We start from the raw sequence: 20322 nt of genomic DNA on the forward strand, positions 1-20322 counted from the left end.
AGCTACGCAACTCGCGTGGCATGTCCTCGCGCTACGCCAACAGCGGCGGCGACGGCTGAGGCGCTACGCGCGGGACCGGTGGGATTCAATCAGCCTTCTCTAAACCAACATGTGTCCCCAATTGGAACGTAATGAGTCATTTCCGACGCGGCCAGGAAAGCGGCCGATGGCCGACCGTCGTTGGTTCAGTGCATGGTCCTCGCTCGTAATGCGATTGGAAGACGCTCTGTCCCAGACTTAATTGGGCCTCCCAAAACGCCGTTCCCGCTTTCCCTTCGCGCCGGCGGGACCGTTGTGTCTCTTAGTCACTCATTGGCTGCCCCGTCGTGCTTGGGTTTCTTTTTTTTTTCGTTTCTTCCTTCCTTCCTCTCCTTCTTCTTTTTTTTTATGTGTGTGTGTTAGATCAATTTGACTCGGCCGTTTCGTTTTGCTTGTACGTTCGCTGACGGGTCATTTAGTACTGAGCGCTCGCCGTCTGTCCGAGCAACACAAAGAAGGCGCGTGGCGTGAACAAAGTGCGGCAGCTGGAGACCAAGGGGCTCCCGTAAGAAGAAAACACGCGCTCGATGGAAAAAGCGCGGCCCGTCGAACTAAACACGATTAGAAGCCGATCAGGACTTAGGGTTCGCGAAGGGACACCTTCCGGGCCGACGCTACTTTGCCGCGCGCCTCACCGCGAAGACGCACCAGCCAACGCCGTCCGGCCCGGTCAGCCAGGAAGGTGTGAAGCCAGCTTTTCTCTTAAGGGCGGCCTCTAAGTCTCGCTTGGTTTAGTGCACATTGGCGCCTTTTAGCTACTGCCTGGTCCCACTCTTTTTTTTTTTTTTCTGTCTCTCTTTCGTTATCTTCGCAACCGTTCCATTCGTTTTGCACTCTTAGCGCCGCCCTTCTCCCACATTTCACACGTCCTTCAGCCTAATTTTTTTTCGCAGTCTGCGAGGGAACAGCCAGGAGCTTTCACTTCTTTTTTTTTTCTTTTTACTCTGAAGGTGCCTTTCCCGTTAAGTAAAAGGAAGAGCTCAGGGAGCCCGCTGATAAGCTACCCTATTTTGTCAACGCTTTTTAGGAGGAGCGCACTCTCCAGCTCCATGTACTTTAGACTGCAGTGTGCCCTGCGCTACACAAATATTGATCACAGCTCACGGACCCACTTATCCGCTGCGAAAGACTGAGCTTGCAGCCAGTATGACTTTTTTTGTTCGAGGCCAATCTTTAGGTCGGACTCTATTCCGGCAAATGGAGTAGAAAGCCGCACAGGACTGCGCTTGCCCTCCAAATTGTGTAAGAAAAGGCTATAGTGGCAGCGTTGAATGTGCTCTGAACAAGTGCAGAAGCGCTGACCGAATTCGCCGAATTGTTACAAAGGCAGCCTCGATCCCTTCGAATGCTGAGGTATAGCTACTCGCGCGAAACTATACACCTCTTCTAACCTAAGACCTTTATACAAGAAAAAAAAAATCAAGTCCGCAAAGTGCCACATCGACAGAGAGAGTTATGCTTCTGAGTTTACCGCCTACTATCACTAAAGAAAATGAAAAAAGAAAGTAAGAAAATATGGCAAGCATACAAGTTGGTTAGGTTAAAGCATAGTATACTTCATGAATATTCACTTTTTTTAACACGGGGAGAAGGTAAATTTTTGCTTCAAGGATACTACTAATTCACAACTATGCCAAGCCCATTAGTGAAAGCCGACAAATAAAACAAGGGTGCGGCCTTAATACTACAAGCTCAAACCCATGTGAGCACTGAATACCGAGATGGATAGAGAGAATTGCGTTAATCGAGAGGTAGAAAATTAAGTTGGATTCTCTTTAAAGAGTCACTGGGGCTACTTCCTTTACTACTACGCAGTATAGGAATATAGGGTATGGAGGGAATGGGTGGGGGGGGGGGGGGGCGTGCACGTAATGGCACGATACGATATACTCGTATAATAGTTGTGTGTGTACGCGTGGCCCTCTCCCACAGCCACCACAATTAGAGAGGGTTGTAAAGGAAGAGGAGAGCTGTCCTTCCCGAGCGCTCCGCCCCAGAGTTCAAGCCTTCAGAGTTCCTAAACCTCGACGCCCAAAACCGCGTACATCTCGGACAGCTATAAAAGTTTTCGTCCAGCGATGAAATCGTCCAGCAACGGGGTGTCGCGAGAGCATGCGCCCTTTGTATCGGCGCCGAAAGTCCGATCGTTACCGACTACCAAACACCCACCACCACCACGAAAACGAGTGATAAAGCCAAAGAAAGGTATTCGTTTTAAAAGACACTCATCGTATAAACATAAAAATTTAGCATGCCAACACCGTCTGTACAAATCGCAAGCTTGTCATCATGTGGAACATTAATAAATTTGCAAATACAGAAGTTATATTCAAGGGAATTTTGGCAACCGAAATAATAATTGAAAAACGCAAAGCCTGAGCTCGATTACTGTACAGTCACGTACTGCATGCATATCGATATTTTTCTCCAGTTTTAGAGATCCATGCAGTTCACGCGCGTTTGTAGAGGTTCCCCTGTCTTATTCGGCAGAAACAGCGGGCTTGTGAATTTCAAGCGCCTTTTTGAGATTTGCTACCGCCTGTTCCCAACATTGCAGCTAAAGCTTGAGACCATTTAAACACACCTGGACGGCCCAATGGGGAGGAGCAAGGATAATATGCGGGAATATTTTATTTACGGTAAGAAGATCTGTAAGTCATTTCTCGTAGAGGAAATTACTCGCACTACCCCGTTCCAGATATTTCAGTTCCTGCCAAACCATGACAAATTCTGATCTCCTTTGATCTTCTTAGAAAGCTTGCGCGTTGTCCCTGTCGAGGAAACGCGTATAGCTAGGATGTATGTGCAAATAGCGCGTTGAAAATGCCTTTGATTGCGCTAGCATATACGGACGCTCGATGCCCATACAAGCCGGCGGCGCCACCGTTGTCATGCGTTCGCGTTCGACGGCGCTTGCGTGGCATGAGCGCGGAGGGTTAAAGCGACGGTCTCCAGACACGCGGAGTGCGTTTGGCTGCAGAAACGACGAAATGAACTGGACGCACCGTCAAAGCTACGCTCACTCGCCTCGGTGGCAGAGTCATGGCAGCGTTCGACCTCGTTCTACCTTCCACTGCTGGCACGAGCGTTGTGCGCACGCACATGCACACTAGATATTTCTGTGCGTGGAAGCAATGCTCCGACCTGAAGGGGCAGTACGTAAGCGTCAAGCTAACGTTATGTAATATTTCACTGGACGCTGAGTAACGCCGACGGTTTCCCGTCGGTCTCACTCGTGCACCATCGAGGGGCGACGCCTGCAACGCGACTGGCGCCGCTGCTCATCGCGCCAGCGTTGTGAGGCACCAGGGCACCGTTCCTCCTGCAAAGCAGCCTTGCTTGCTGCGTCGTATCCACGTCGCATACGTGTATATACAGGGTGTTTCAGCGAACACTTTCAACATTTATTTAAGGTTGCCTGTGGCAGATAGCCCAATTCTGGTTAATGAGCTGTTCTACTCGAAGAGGCGGACATTACTTGCAAAAAAAAATGAAATGCATAATCGACTAATCAACAAAAATTCACTAATTAAGTTCTTAACTAATTACTTGATGGCCCATATTGCAATATACAAATTGTAGCCGTGGAGTTCGCAAGGCGGATCCACTTGTTATAATTTCTCAGGATGACACCAGTTTCGAGATATTAATTCCCGAACTTTGCGGAGAAATGCATTGGCGTTCCAGTTAGTTTCTTAACAAAACGTCGCTTTATGCATTGAAGCACGAAATTAACTGGAACGCCAATGCATTTCTCCGCAAAGTTCGGGAATTAATATCTCGAAACTGGTGTCATCCTGAGAAATTATAACAAGTGGATCCGCCTTGCGAACTCCACGGCTACAATTTGTATATTGCAATATGGGCCATCAAGTAATTAGTTAAGAACTTAATTAGTGAATTTTTGTTGATTAGTCGATTATGCATTTCATTTTTTTGTTCAAGTAATGTCCGCCTCTTCGAGTAGAACAGCTCATTAACCAGAATTGGGCTATCTGCCACAGCCAACCTTAAATAAATGTTGAAAGTGTTCGCTGAAACACCCTGTATAGTTAGCAGAGCGTTTTAGATGAGGGGACGCAAGCCGCGCCTAGGCGTTGGGGGACGCAAGCAGCCGAGCGTACTGAAGAACCCCAGAGCGAGCACAAGCGAGCGCGAAGGGCCCACCATTGAGTTTGCGTCAAGCAACGCTTGCGTCCCCTACCCTAAAGCTCTCCCGTATATACCGGCCGAGGAGTTCAGGAGCAACGCTAAACCCTGCTGTCTCTGTCGATGCTTCGGCCTTCGGGCGAGACGGCTAACTTATTTTTAATAATATAGCCACCCACAAGGACTAAGTGGAATACAAGCAAAGCAAGAGTAACAAGACACACTGACCCAATGGGAGAGAAAGAAAGCTGCTGTCTCGCTAAATCTCATTGGAGTGTACTTCCATCTTTTTCTGGCATTTCATTGCAACATAAGAGGCAAGTGATCTTAGTGCACATGCACGAAAACGTGGCTACAGTATAGCTGCAACATAACTATAGGCCTGGCCATCAACTGAGAAGTGAATGGTTGAAATTATTAAAACAGGTGGAAGTTGCCGCAGTAGAACTTCATCCCCTCCAGTAGAATAAATCACTAACTAGATGTGATTGTGATCATTAAGCGATGCTGCGTTATCCGTATCTGTCAGAATTCTATGCACATGAAGAGCGATCTCACCACTAGTAAACTTTATTGAAATTTGCCATCTTTCTGAACATTTTCAAGGCCGCCTCATGTATTAATGGCCTTCTCTAAAAGCGCGCCGCGCTCGAAAGGCAAGGAGGGTGTCGCTGCTGCGAAGCACTAGCGGCACTAGTATGAAACGTGAAAATGACTTGCTACTCCGGCTGCGATATTTTTGGCTAGCGTCGCTGGAAAGCGACCTATCTGAGAACACATTCATTTAAGGGCTGCGCTGCAATCGCCTGGTTTTTTTATTGTTTTTTTTTTTTTTTTTTTGTCGAAATCTCTAATGAGGGGGAGAACACAGATTGTGCCACTTCTGACTTGGAACAAAGAGAATATTCCTCTGCTGCACGGCGGCTGGATTATACAAACATCTAAGCGACGAAAATGATATCGCAAATAGGTGACACCTACTGTTACTCTGCTTTCTGGCAACAACAAATGGCAATACCTTCGGCGACCGTTAAGGGCCCCGTGTCGCAGAAAATCCGGCGTTGGTCTCAGCGTCGGTGTCCGCGGAAAAGAAAATCATCCCGAACCACCTCGACCACGCAGGCCCTCCGCGTGGCGCCGAGGCGCTGGTGAAATAATTGAATTTCTCAAAGTAAAATGCGTCATAAAAATCGTAAAGTATGACTTAACCACAACCTACAGGTATGATAGCCTGGGATTGTAATTTGAATATACGAGAAAACATAATTCTGTTACCCGGCAACTCAAACACAAACTCTCTTTTCCAGCAGTTTTATCAATCATACAGCGGCGCGCCCCGGTCGGTGTTCCTTGCAAAAACACCATCCAGATGGCGCTCGCCTCCTCGGCAGCGGCGCGCCGAGGCGAAGGTGCAGAAAAAAGAAAGGTGCAGCGGCCAGGAAGTCTGATAAATAGTCAGGGATGTTTGAATGCTATCGCATTCCACTCTCAAAGGCGAAGCTTAAGCGTCCTCCAAATGTTTCACTCTACGCTGGCGCCAATGTAGGATAATATCAAGTACTAAAGTATTAATAATCGTCATCTCGTTGTTATAGCTGATTATTTATTTTTCGCAAATCCTAGATACGACAGCGGTAGCCATGGCGGATGACAGAAGGAAATAAGGCAACAAGATGTTTTGCTGCTCAACCTCATAAAAGAATTGATGGCACTAAACCTCAAACTCGCTCTAGATTTAGGTTGAAGTCAGAATCATTGGCCTCATCAAGGCGCTACAAATATCAAAGTTGTGAAATTGGCACATTTTCTTTATCTCGTTTTTAGCTATCTATCGTTAAAAGTGATACTTTCTTTCACTCTTTGCTATATGTAACACTTCACTGCAGAATACAATAGTGCATTTCAAATGCAAGTTCACCTTGACTTTAAAGGAGGACTGGCAATGTATTTTCATCTATTCATTTCTTGCGTTAAATGAAGGGCCTAGACCTCAAATACTTTTAAAAAATGCTGGTTCTCCCGTAATCGAGAGTAGATGTAAGCATGAAATGGCTACCGGCAAAGCAGACTGGTGCCGCGACGCAGGCCTGAAAGCGTACTGAGCCGAAATGAACCTGTTTTGAACCGAAAATCGTGGCAAGTCTCGTCTCAGCCAAACAACCATCCGCCGCGCGCCGGACGCTGCCGGCCTGGTCCCGCAGCGTGGCGCCATCTTTCGAAGGAGGCGGCGTACACCCACGCCGCGGAACTCACGAACCACAGGCGTTGAAAAAAGCACAGGCAATCCTGTGTCAGCGTCAAAAGATGACAATAAAGTGCATGGTGCACTGTATCTGCCTTTTGAACGTCGCTCTTGGAAATGACAAATTAAGCTTCAGCGTAGTAGAAGTTACAGCTGGAGTAATATTGTCAACAAGCATTAGGAAGAAATTGGTAGCAATATATTTTTGTTTGTAACATGTTTTGGCAGTAACCAGCGTATGTAATGCGTTCCTGTTCAAGTGGTTGGGGGCCAGAGACCACATTTTCTTAAGTTTTGACTGGTTGCCCGGATGATCTCGTTTAGCACTCGCAACGATGCCCGGATGTTCTCGTTTCGTTCTCGCCCCATTCTCGTCTTGAGTGCCCGGATAACTACTCTTGAATTTGGCTCAAGGTATCTTGAAGGTCGCCGACAACGGGAGCTAAAATGATTCCATGCTTAAAATGTTGACAAGAGCGCGGTTAATAATGTAGTATAATAGCTTTTCTACAACCAGTTTCCGTTTCGTTTCCCAGGAGGATAATGCGTCATGACGCCATGAAACACTATGTGGTCACATGGGCAGGACATTGCGTCGCTGTGACATTCGCTCCGGCTCGCTGTGTCGTCCGATATGCTGCGACATTGGCCCTCGCAATGAGTAGCAGCATACGAGGTGACCGAGCGAGCCGGGGCGAGTGTCACGACGCAATGTCAAGAGTCAAGTCGGAGCTCGGGAAATTTTCATAAAATGCTGGACAGTCTAAAAAATTATGAGGCGCTTGGTAGTCAGATAACGTCGACGTCGCTTTATTTGCATACCATTGGTGCTGCAGCAGCCCCGTCGTGCCACGAGCTATGTCCAAACTTCAGCTGGCTGAGTGGCGTTTATCAATGTCGGAGCGTTCACGGGATCACCACATCTTCGTAAGCCGCAGCCAACGGTGGCACGACTACAAGTAAAAGCGAATTCCAAATGCCGCAATCAACAGCGCATATGCGACGTGTCCATCATCGTTTTTGTAAAGCGCAAGCTGAAGCGTCTAGTATACTCCAAGACTGAATGCGAATGCGGAAATTCTCGTCGAGTGCAATTATTGCTGTCACTGCGTCCCGCTAAGCTAGTTCCTACGACCGCAGGTGACGTCACCGCGAGGAAACGAGTCACTCCGCTCGTGTCGCGTCGGGCGGCGTAACGGCAGCGTCTGGGTGCGCTTCGTGGACGCCTCGGGGACACCTTAGCGCGGGTCGCACCGACGAAGCGAGCCGCTAGGTGCGGCGCATAAAAAGTGGTTTCACGATGGCCGATCCACACGTTTCCATGTCGAGCCGCCGGCTACTCTGCGTCTTGACCGGCGGAGCTCCGTCTTTTCCCGAACGAACGCGCAAGGAGCGGGGGGAAAGGGCAAAATCTAGAAACGGGCGCCGCCGTTGGGACACGCCCTGCCGGACGGCTGGACGGAAATAAACGCCGGAACTCCAGTGGTCCACTCGCGATAACGTCTGAGGGAACCCGGAAAAAGAAAAAAAGAACAGAAAACATAGCCCGGCTGAAGTGCCACATACAACCTCGAGCGAACGCAAGAGGCGATGCCGAGAGAGCTGCCGGTGATTAATAAGACGCGCTCTTGTTTTATACCTATAGTGAGAGAAACCGGATACGCCTCGCGAGCATTTACGCCATTCCCAGGCGCCCCTGTTCTCGTGGAGCACCTCGTTTCCTGCTGGGCACAGAAGCTCTCTAAGAGCGCTTCTGTGCTTCTGTCTTTTGGCATCCACTGCTGCCGCACTTTCGCTTTGCTCGGACGACTCAGAACCAAGACCTGTCTTGCGCATCGTCTCGAAAGTTCCTGGTGATGCCCACTTGCTGGGGGAAAAAAAAGAACATGACGAAGATCCCACAGTTCGCTTCGTAAGCGAAAGTTCAACAGAAGTATACTTTTAATGCCCGAACTTAATGCAGTAGAAGGTTAACAGAAGTTCCTCGAAGTTTAATACACTCGCACACGTAAATATTTATAAAATTAGCGTCGCTCTCTCGTTTAACCAGATTCGCCCTTTACAGCTACCGGCATGATATTGCGATATTTTTTTTCGCAAGAGCATTGCCTTCATTAACGCAGGCAAGTGGAAATCTGGTACTGTATAGCTCGTCAAACATTATTGCAGATACCTAGCTATTTTGTCCTGAAAGGTGATATCATCTGGTATTTGACCTTAGCCTCATCCTAATGGTCATGAAAGGGTTGATATCATCAATCACACTGTTTAAGCTAACGATACTTGCTCTTTTTCTTTTCACCATAGATCTAGACGACAGCTGTGCTGTAAAATGAATAGAGATATCGTGTGTGAGACCTTCCCGACTCGATGGCTTGATATTTCCTCTGTATTTGCCCAAGGTATGATTCTGGTCATTCTTTTATTATATATTTTTTTAATTTTTTTCATTACAGAGGGCCGAACTTGAGACGCCCAGACACGCACAGAACTCTACGGAGATAGATATAGATTGTATTGACAGGAAAGGCAGAGAGAGGTCGACCTGAGCTAGTGCGCTCTAGTCTGCTACTCTGCACTGGGAAAGAGGGAAGGAGAGTGAAAGTACTGGGATATATGATGACTCTACGGAACTGCTCAGGGCTCCTCTATACGCGGCAACGCAGTGGCTATGGCGTTGCGCTGCTGAGGTCATGGGTTCGACTCCGGCGGCGGCGGCCGTGTTCTGCATGGTGGCGGATGCCAAGAACGCTCGGGTGCCGTACTATACGCGAGCACATTAAATGTGGCCAAATTATTACGGAGCCGCCCACTTCGGCATCTCTCATCGGGGGTTTGGCACGTAAAAACCCAGAGCCTAATTTTTTAGGCTTGCTTTATGTCGAGCCTAAGAAAAACAAGGACGAATTGTGGATTGATGCCCATTTCGGCACTCTATGGCTCTGAAATTTACGACCTCATTCCACTTCCGGTGTCACGACGCGCTGCGTTGACTTTCAGGTAGGGTAGGCGGAGTTGCACAAAAATGGAGAATGATTGCAGACGTTGGAAGTCACGTGCCTTGGGCGGCTTCATTTTTTTTTTTTTTTTTCATGGGCGGAAATTGAAAGACGACACGCAACCTTGTGCGGCACATAATGTAGAGCTTGAATGTTGAAAATGACCCATTCAAATTCGAGTCGGTCGGTTGCCAACACACAGAGACCCATTATTTTGCGCGCGTTTTTTTTTTTTTCTGAACTTCTCGAAGAATTGCACCATGAGAGTTCCCAGCAGCTCACTCCTTCTCTCCGCCTACAGCTATTAGGCGATTGCGGAGTAATTTCCCGGCAAAAATGGGTGCCACGCCACTAATTCGGCCAGGCCTCGAACGCCGCGGAAACAAGCAGCCTTTCTGCCACGACAGAAGGCCGGCGCAAATGTGAAGGCGGGGGTGGGGAAAAAGAGGGCACTTGGGGAGGTCCGTTACGGCATGAGAAACCAGGCCTGAATTTGCTACTGCACTTAGCGCTCACTGACTGCCCCGTGCGTTGCTTATTTGTTTTGCAGCTACCGAGCCACGTTGGCCGCGGCTTGCACAGCGCGCGGTCCGAGTGGCGTGCGCACCCCGACAATCGCCGGCGCACCCGCGCTGTGCGCGTGTCACACGCACGCGGGCCCGAAGGAGCGCGCAATCAAAGCGCGCTCTTTTGCCGGCCACTTCGCCGCCCGCCGCGGAAGAGCCGCCTCACACCGCGCTGCGCGCCCTCCGGCTGTTTAGGTGCGCCCAGCCCGCGCAGCTTCACTCGGCGAGTTGTTATCAATTAAGGTCCCGAACATAACCGAGAGAAAAGCAACTGGGTGTTCTTGGGCGGCGGTGGGCAGACTAATATTTAGGTCCTGCCTCCTTCGCATTCACTGCGAGCTTATACGTAAGTGTTCGCTTCACGGACGCTGTTTGTGCCCTTGTTTCTTCGCGATTTTCACATTCCTCTCCGCTGAATAATAATAAAAAAAATAGGCAAAACAATCGTTGCGTCACGCGCTAGCTCGTTGGAAGGCAAAGTATACAACGTCCGCTCGAAGGAAAGCGAAGCTAACTTTTCCCTCTCGGGGACAGGTGTGTGTAGGTTCCATTTCGCCGAAATGTTCCAACGCGCCATCGCGCGGCAATCTTCGCCTCGCCGGCTTCCTGTGTCCACGTGCTCCTTATCTGCTCTTTTCCGCTGCGAGTCAAACAAAAGCGGATCCGTTTTCGACGAAGAAGGCGTTCAACTCGAACGGAGTGGGTGCCGCGTTACACGCGGACAATCGGCCGACGGAGGAAAGGCTGTTTTGGGATTCCTGCAGCTTACGATCCCGCGAAAGATCCTGCAGTTCCACTCACTCTTGCCGCATACGTTCCATTATGCTTTCAGCCATTTATACGGCAAGAAGTCGTCGAATGCGTAGATTGTAGGAATGTCTCTGGACTGGTTAGATCATATTTTTTCCTTTGCTTTCTGCAAACGGCCCGGCTCACCAGTTTTGGCGAACCGTGTTAACGTTTTCTGCGTTTGATTTTTTTCTGCTGTGGGATTATTTCAAATGTAAGTAGGTGTTTCCGTAATGTGGTTCGCTGTTCCTCAGGATGGCACAAAAAGATAACACTCAGGAAAATAACACCCTCGAGGGTCGATTGGATATCCAATCTCCCTGTTGTCACCCGTATATGTTTGCAGAAAATGTTTAAAATGGGTATACGATCGTTAGCAGAACACCCTTGGTGCACCGTTTCACTAATTTTCGGGTGCTAAAGTGATGTTTTGTACGAAACATACACCTTAAAAAATTTAGCCGTGCTCTGGAACTAATAATTCAAGCAAATTAAAAAAAGCCATACGGCTTTATTTCCCAGTGGTTTGCGCCAAGTCATTGTTCGAGAACGTCATATGGTCACAGCAGGCTAATATGTAATCCTGCTACTTCATGTACATGGCATCTCCGGTGGTCAAGAGGAGGCGACAGAACCTTCTTTGTGTTTCCTAAACTGCCTTTCGCTTGTTGCCACTTGGTTCGTTTAAATTGTTTCAGCTCGGTGTTGTTTTCTAGATCAACTGCCAAGCGTCTCAGCGAATCATAGCGCGTCAGCCAATCGTCTTCAGGTGCATGTTCTTTCTGGCGTAGCATCGTCGCCGGCGCAATATTATGGTTTGTAAGTATTGCACTGTTTCAGGCAGTATCGGTTGGAATAAACATTGTAAACATTCACAGGTGATTGCGGAGAAACCTACCACGGATAACCCGGCATTTATTGCGAAGGTGGCGCTCCCTGGTAGTAAAGTGGGGAGATACCTTCAAAGTGCCAGTTGGAAGTGTTACTCCTCGGCCACTCCACTATTATTTATTTTATTAATTGTTTCATTGCCTATAAACCTATAAAGCACAATAATATTTCGCAATGCAAGTTATCACACTATACCTGCATGCAAAAGGTAGTGTTTACATGAAAATTGCTTCAAGTCCACCGAGTCATTCAGCAACCCTCAGCCTTTTTTTTGAAAACTTCTTTCATGTATTGCACATTGTCAAAGAAATTTTCCGCCCACGCTACCGCAGAGAACAATACGGCACCTAAAGTGTGCGTTGACTCCAGCTGCGATGACAGGCTGACGCCACGCGCTTCAGCTTATCTATAAACCAGCACCAAGGTGAAACAATTTAAACGAAGCTAACAGTAACATCTCCAAGGCAGGAAGGTGAGAGGGCAACGTATACGGAAAATTTCTTTGACAATGTGCAATACAGGAAAGAAGTTTTCAAGAAACAGGCTGAGGGTTGCTGAATGACTTGTTGGACTTCAAGCAGTTTTGATGTGAACACTACCTTGTGCATGCAGGTAGTGTGATCACTTGCTTCGCGAAATATTATTGTGCTTCAAAGGCAATGAAACAAAAAATAAAATAAATAATAGCGGAGCGGCCGAGGAGTAACTTCCAACTGGCACTCTGAAGGTCCTCAGCTCAAACCCAGTTGAAGGGCTGCACAGGTATTTATTTATTTATTTATTTATTTATTTATTTATTTATTTATTTATTTATTTATTTATTTATTTTTATTTATAAACATATCGGACATCACTTTGGGATTACCTTGGGACAACCAAAAGGCTAGGGTAGGGATACAAAAACATATACCGTAAAAACCGGAATATAGGTCGAACTTTTTTTCAAAAAACCATCGCGAAAAGTCGACCCTCGTCTTATATACCGGACATTGACGGAAAAACTACGGAAGTCTTGCAACAATGGGCAGATGAAGTAAACAGACGCCTTCGCCATAGCATTCAGGCTGCTTTTTCACATTTTGTTTCAAAATGAGCGGAAGCCGACGGCAATTCACGGTCGCCTTCAAGAAAAAGGCGATTGAGTACGCGGAAGCCCACGGTAACCCGCCAGGTTGCCGTGGGCTTCGTATCGTGCGACCATCGACCCGCGTGTTTGTCAGCACCTTATCATCACGGCACGGAGCAGCATTTAAATAAATACTGTCACCATTGTGCAACAGGCTAAGTCGCATTTTTCTAAAGGTAAGGGTGTCTTTCGGTACTTTTGCCATTGAAAGAGATCTTTTTTTTTCATTTTTAGAATTGGTTAGTTGGGGGGTCGACCTATATTCCGGTTCGACTTATAGTCCGGTTTTTACGGTATATCGCTGCGAGAAAATGGAAAACCGAGCCTGCATTTCGGCAAAGCATGCTTTGGGGGGGGGGGGGGGGGGGGGGGGCAATTCCAGAAAATAACCCTTTCACATGGGTGTATTATTTCGCTCAAACACCTATTTCTGTGGGTATAGGGGGGTGTGTTATAGAAACAAGAAAGCACCCTTAGGTGTGCAAATTTCGTTATTTGTGTTTTTGTTTTTTTCACGTGCCAACACCAGTTCTGATTATGAGGCACGCAGTCGTGGAGGGCTCTGGTTTCATTTTGACCACCTGGGGTTCTTTAACGTGCACTACAACGCAAGCATACGGGCGTTTTTGCATTCCGCCTCCATCAAAATGCGGCCGCCGCGGCCGCGATTCGATCCCGCGACCTCGTGCTCAACAGCCTTAGTTAACTGAGCCACCGTGGCGGCTAACAGTGTAAGTTATCTGCTACCTCATGTAGTTAGTGTGTGGTTGTGAAAGCCAGAAATAAAAGTAAATGACAGAGTCCAATATATCTCTGCAAACTTAGGCATCGATTGTTGCCTCCCAGCCGATGCAATCTGATGGTGTCTACTGAAGAGCCCCATTGGCTTTCATTCGTCTGAGCTTTCGCATGATCGAACGCGGCCGGTTTCATATTTGTCAAGAAAAAATAAAATCCTAATTTAAACGTAGTGAAAGCATGCGCGGCAAGACATTGAGTTATGCACAATTGCGATCTACGCAGTAAATTTTCTATACGTTCCGCGGCTCTGTGTGGGTGCCTGCACGTACAGGCCGGCCAGAACGGAACACGAACGGTGGAGAAACTAAATAGAACATTTATCTATCTTCCGGTTAACCTCCCTCTCTGTCTACGCCCATTTGCTTCAAATTTCGATGTGGTAACTTAATGTAACCTGCCGCTAAACAAGCCCTAGCGCCGAAAACTGAACGTCTCTCCTGAGTTAATCACGTAAGTATCACGGAAGCGGCCGCGTGTGTAACAAGAAATATGCGGCCAGCTTTTTTTTTTTTTTTCTTGTTCCCTTTTTATTCTGCCCTGAGAAAGTGGGTGTCGGAAAGAAGGCGCTCTTTATTGAAAGGCAGGGTGGTTTGTCGACTTTAGTTGGTCAGCCTATTATTCTGTGTGAAGAAGAGAGAGAAGGCCTAGAAGAAGAAGTTAGGCTACCAGGTTTCTAGAACACTGCAAGGCGCAATTAGTGTCTCATTAAGGCTGTCTGTTCACACTTGACAACATGTTGGCCAACATTTTCCGCAATCGCACGAAGAAAGTGCTATGTGAGAGCGCGACTCTAGTGGACGAGTAACAAATGTATGTTGGGAAAGACGTTCTCAAGAAGCACCGACTACTTGTTCTCCGGTAGTTGTGCAACAATATCTCGCACTCAAAAGCATGTCGGAAACGTGGCGCCGCTTCCACCAGCCGGAACCTCGAGCTTTAGCTGTAGTTTCACTGTTGTGTTTGAAAGGCTCTTTATACTAGCAAACAGTGATGACGCTGAGGACAAGATCTACAGCCTTCGCAACCCCTACATTGATTTAAAGGAAATGCCGAGAACTAAAGGCTCATAAAGCCATACACGTAAGCATTCATTGGTCCTCAGGTCACACAAGGGGCACGATTGACAACAGAGAGGCTTATCGGGACACGTGCGAGCTGACGCATTCCGACCGGCAGCGGCAGGAGAACAATGATTTCCCTTCCCTGTCTGCGACCTTCCTTCCCAACCGCACTGCACCCCTGGACCCCAAGGAGGACATTCGGAGAGGAAATCTCCATTGCGTAAGCGCCGCTTACTGCACTGATGAAGCACGGGAAGTAACATAATGGCAATAGCATAGTCACGATATCCCGGCCCACTTCTCGTCTGTGATAATATGAAAAGTTGAAGGTGGTGAGGTTAACCGGAAAGGCATCCGGTTAGATAATCTACACAGTAGAGAGGTGGGTCTCTGGACATGCTGCCATAGCAGGCGACGAATTAGCGGACTCGCTTGCAAAATAGTCCCTTTATTCCTTTATCAACGATGGATACGCGTCGCCTATGAAAAGTACTAAAGGAGGAATTGTGTATATCCACATGGTTTACTGGAAATACTAAGGAATCGGTTCTTTACGAAATGGTCCTAGGAATCAATCCTATATACATATGCGTGTACGTATAGGACGTTGTTTCGTCTTTATTTTTAAGATATAGTGTTACTATTATTGTTACTATACTGTAAAACGAGTAACCGTCACCATTAGAGGGTGAGTACATCTCTTTCTTTTATTTTCATTTTAATAAAAATAGAAAGAAACGTGGAGAACAAAATGAAATGTGTGTGTGTCAGAGAGGGAGAGGTGTCGCTGGCCGCGTTCCCGCACAATGAAATGTTATCTCAAAGGTGATCCCACATGCCTATTTCTCTTTGAGCAACCTCACCTTCAGAGTCTTGCGAGCGGATCAACGACGAGGTCTGTATTTTCTAGGGTTTTGTATCTACAAATCGCTAGTAGTTTATTTGGGCTTATGCGAAGCAAAGCGATTGTCTCTGTTCGTGAAAATGAGGACAGTGACGCAACAGGCGGCCGATAGTCTTGGCGCTATCACCACGCAGTGCACGCATCAATGGCAGCACTTTCGATAAGGGTGGAGTAGGCTTTCATAAACGTAACTCCGATCCACATCTCACACATGACAGATGCCTTGCGACGGGGAAGACCAGCTAGAAATCGAAGCGGCAACTAAGGGTTCAGAGTGCTCGCGCGTGCTAAAGTGCCATATTATTTTTTTTTGCATTTTTATTTATTCCTTTTTAAAGCAAATTTTTATTTTCTATATAAGTGAAGTGGAGTAGGAGGAGGAGGGCTGCTTCCAACCTCTCCCTGTCGAAACCCATTCGACCTTACCTAGCTATCGTGCTGCCTGTCGAGTGTGTAGCTTGGGCGATTCCGCTCTAATGGTGATAGCAGAAGCTTTTGTACTCGCATATATCAGTGACGTGGTGTGATAGGCAGAAAAAGAAGAAGTAGTTTATTGATTTGAAAATGTAGAGAGGTTGGCCGGAAAATGGAACATCTGGCCTGCTACTCTACGTAAGGGAAGGGGAAGAGGGGAAGAAAGAGGGTCACAATGGGGGATGATAATGGGAGGAACGAGGTGAAAGGATACATTGCATAAATGTTATCACAATTGTTAGTTGCCGTGACCTATGGAACGGAAATTGCAAAACAAAAATGGTGCAGTCTAAGAGCATGGTTTTCGAAAACAAAATAGAAGTTTCAAAATCTCGAAAACGAAACAGAAGCATTGGTACCGTCGTAACTTCATAGCGCGCGCCGCCAAGTGAGCACGGGAGAAAAAGACAAGCAGAAACCAAAAATGCGGTCCCACTGCTGTCACCAAATCTCTGACGCTTGTTTTTTATGCCGAAAGTTGCCACTTCTGAGCAACGTTGTTGCTACTGACAACACAGACGTTGATGAACTCACTGACCCACCATTCGCAATATGCTCCTCGGAGTGAACATGGCTTAAAAGAGCATAACATGCTATCATTCTGTTATTCGCCAGTTGCTATAGAGTTCTGACCACGGTTCACGCGCTTGTTGGCCTCACGGCCACGCAGGGCTCATTCTGATAGAAGCAGAGCGCAATAACGCTCGTGTACCGAGATTTCAGTACACATTAAAAAACCGAGGTAGTGAAAATTCATGCGCAGACCCCCGGCGTTCCTCATATAGTCTAAGTGCTGATGTTGAGACGTCGTACGCACTCATTACAGTCAGTCAATGAATCAATTTTTTTTCCTCAGTGCTAACACTCTGCATTGGGCGCTATTTCCTAGCCGGCTTTGGCACACAGATTTACAATGGCAACGAAGAAGGAACGGAAGAGCGATTACAATGGCAACGAGAAAGAGCACCTCACGCTGGGAACTCCATCGAGATGCCGCCAATATCAAACGTTTAGGGTACGATATGATGAACGACGCGTTGAAGATAAAGTCAAACACCGTGCAGAAAAACGCCGCCTGTAATTTCACACTGACGTTCTTATTTTTCTTAACTTTTTCTTTATTATATACCTTAAATGAAAATAAAGTGCGTATGTGCTACACAACTCTGATCGCTCCATCCGCGACCTTGTAGTCACCTATTTTTGAGAGCGCAGCTCTTAGGCGCCCGTTCCTGCGGCGCGCCTCGGCGTCCCTCGTAACCAAGCAAACGAGCACTGCCAAGGGTGAAAGAGCGGAGCGCAGCGGGGGATGAAAGACGGTGATAGCGAAGAGAGCGCGAGGAAGAAAGCGGAGGGGGAGGGTGCAGCGGAACCATGAGTCGGAAAGCGGAGGAGGAGGGTACGACGAAAGCCGGAGAATAAAAGCGTAGTGGCGGGCAAGGCGGGCTGCGCGGCGAAGATGGCTACGAGATAGCGCTAGAGTAGTGCGCGTTGTCTGTTCACCTATCACTCCGACGATAAAGGCTGCCCCACATTGAGTGTTTTCCTGGCGTTTTCTTTCATTTCGTCACCCGGCGTCGCTCAGCGTCGACGCTGAGGGAGGCGCCAAGCCAAAAAGTCGTGCTCAAGGCACACCAGAGGTCTCGCCGCCGACGCCGCCGCCGCCGGAAGCGGCTCGATGAGCGCCGACCCATCAGCGCGTGGCCGCAGCTGCGCTGCTGGGAACTTTTGCAAGCGACTTCCGCAGCAACCAGTTTGCGTGCGCGCCACCATCGGGCGCCCGTGTCTCGTTGGCGATTTAGTCGGCGAGGCGGCGCCGTTAAGAAAGCAGGCGCTGGTACTTTTGTGCGCGCTGCTGTGAATATTTTTGTTTTGCCGTAGAACTATAAATAAGGCTAAACCTTAATCAGGAACATTTCTGATAGTACACTTGAATCACATTGCACACTGCTTCCGATCAAATCTGTCTGGTCACATTGTGCGACGCTGGGCTGGCGCTGTTTGCGTGCTTCTCATGTGGCTGGGTGACCTCTCCGGCACCGTTTATGCAACGACGCCGAGAGACGCAACGGCAGGAGACGCCGGTAAGAACGCTGAATGGGGGCGGGCTTAAGGCATGCGGCGAGCGCGTCCATCGATCCCAGATCGATGGACGCAAAGCGCTGCATGAGCGGAGGTCTGTCTGCGGCGGCTACTGTGAATCGCGCCCACACGTCATCCACGCGCTGCCTCTCGCGATCTCCCGATGAGCTAGGCAGTCGCGCCACACTTCGCTTCGTTTGCAACGTGCCGCACGAGACATTGTCCGCGCCAGCCAATACGTCGCGAAATATGAACACGTATAGAGCTGCGCTCAAATTTCGCATCAGGGAGTTTTGCAATCGTCGGCGAATTTTTTTTTTTATTCCAGTGTATGCAGCCGCCTACATGTGTAACTTTAGGACTCCAACCTTTCACGCTCTTGTTATTCCTAAAAAGGGTCCACTACGTACCCCTTTCTCTCCTTATGCTCTCATGAAGGAATGTTTCCAGAGGTATACGCAACCAGTGTATGCCCCTGGTGCAACGACCACACAGCCACACTGACACACATTACATACCAGTGTACGGAACGCCCAGCCGAGGCAGTATCCAGGCTGGTGAGCTCATCACAGACACTCACAACATGGTCTTGGGAGGCACGACTTTCCGAGCTGGCACTGGGAAGCCAACTGGCGACCCTGGACCAGGCCCGGCGAGCCGCCGCGGCCAGTGGGCCTCTACAAGAGGGCTCCACCCGAGAATAACCACACCAACCACTCTTCGTACAATAAAGTTTATTCTCTCTCTCTCTCTCTCTCTCTCTCTCTCTCTCTCTCATGAAGGACGCCTTTGCTTCGTTGTGGAGAACGTGTTCAAAGCTCTTTCTTGATCTCACATATTTGGCAGCTCTTTATCGCAATAAACCTTCATGTATAATCTGCATCAAACGCTTTCTGATCACCCTCTTCGCGATTATCCACAGCGCGGAGGATGAGAACACGCTAGGAAAAAAATTTTTGAAAAAAAAAAAACACTTACCAGTAGCGAAGTGTTGTGCCAAAAACTCGCTTTAAGAGAGACGAATAAATGGCAAAAGAAGCAAAAGCTGCATTTGAAAAATAAAAAATAAAATTATCGATGGTTACCTTCATAAGCTTGTTTTGGCAGTGTTCACAGCTTCAACGTGCAGCAGCCTGTTCTCGTTTAGAAAGCCGTTTTCATGTGTCATCAAATGAGCAACATATTCGTGCTCATACGTCCGAGCCCATTAAAAATGTCTCGGTACTTTAAACCAACGGGCGCCTAGCTGTCACGGCCTCCACTGAAGCGGCGCACCCGAAAACTGCACAGATGTTGTACTGCGCCGCGGCGAGTTTTCGAATTCGCGTCAGTAGCAATTAGGTTCGCCGTAAACTCCAAATTCACGCTTGAGTTTGACTGGCAAGCTTGAGAATCTTTTTCTGTTTTGATGTTTTACCGGTTTTCCTTTCTTTCTTTCTTTTTTCTTTCTTTCTTTCTTCTTTTTCGTTGTCTTCATGCTTCATATTATGCAAAACTTTAAAATCATTACCGTCGGCCTTGCCGGCCTATCTATAGCTTTCACTTTTTGAAGAAAGTAGGCCGTTCCTAAAACAATTATTATCTACGCGTTATAAGAAGGAGGAGAAAAAAAAAGAACCTATCGCCTTAAAAGCCCCAAGAACCCAGAAAGCCATTTTGTCTTTACCAAGTACGGGACACAAGCTTTCCGGCGAAGCCTTAACAAGTAATACTTAACTAGTGTCCATGGTATGCGGCACATATTGTTGGATGTGCTGCCAAACAAAGCGCGCGACCACTCACTTAAACGCGGCGCACGTTGACCGCCGTAAAGCTTCAGCGCTCCGCGCGGCTACCGGAGCTATTCTTTAAAAGCAATGGGACTGTCTAAACTGGAGCGACATTCATTTTCTTTATGTGAGTGACACTTAAAACAGATTTATGGAGTCAGGTAAATGTTCCAGAAAGAAAAAAGGCTGCTACGGTTATGCTACAATGCTGTTACCACCGTCTCACTCTGCTTTATTTTTATGTGACTCGCCGTTTATGGCATGATTGTTGTTCACGTGCGATTGTTTCTAAGCTTTCAACTTTCCGCTATTCGTAATTGCCAGTAAGCGCGTCGTTGTTCTGACGCGTCTGCGTCGCGTTAGTTCATTATAAGCTGTGAACACGGCGTTTTGAGCGCGGATCGAGGGAGCGTAAATGCATCTACACATC

The 20322-nt window shown here is 47.8% G+C and overlaps 1 protein-coding gene across 3 annotated transcripts in view; it reads left to right on the top strand.

Annotated features, from left to right (window-relative positions):
* LOC119436305 (tachykinin-like peptides receptor 99D) overlaps positions 1-20322 on the top strand; it is a 729947-nt gene that overhangs the window by 541108 nt on the left and 168517 nt on the right. The window lies entirely within an intron of this gene.

The sequence above is a fragment of the Dermacentor silvarum genome, chromosome 1 (assembly GCF_013339745.2).
Source record: "Dermacentor silvarum isolate Dsil-2018 chromosome 1, BIME_Dsil_1.4, whole genome shotgun sequence".
Classification (NCBI taxonomy): Eukaryota; Metazoa; Arthropoda; class Arachnida; order Ixodida; family Ixodidae; genus Dermacentor; species Dermacentor silvarum.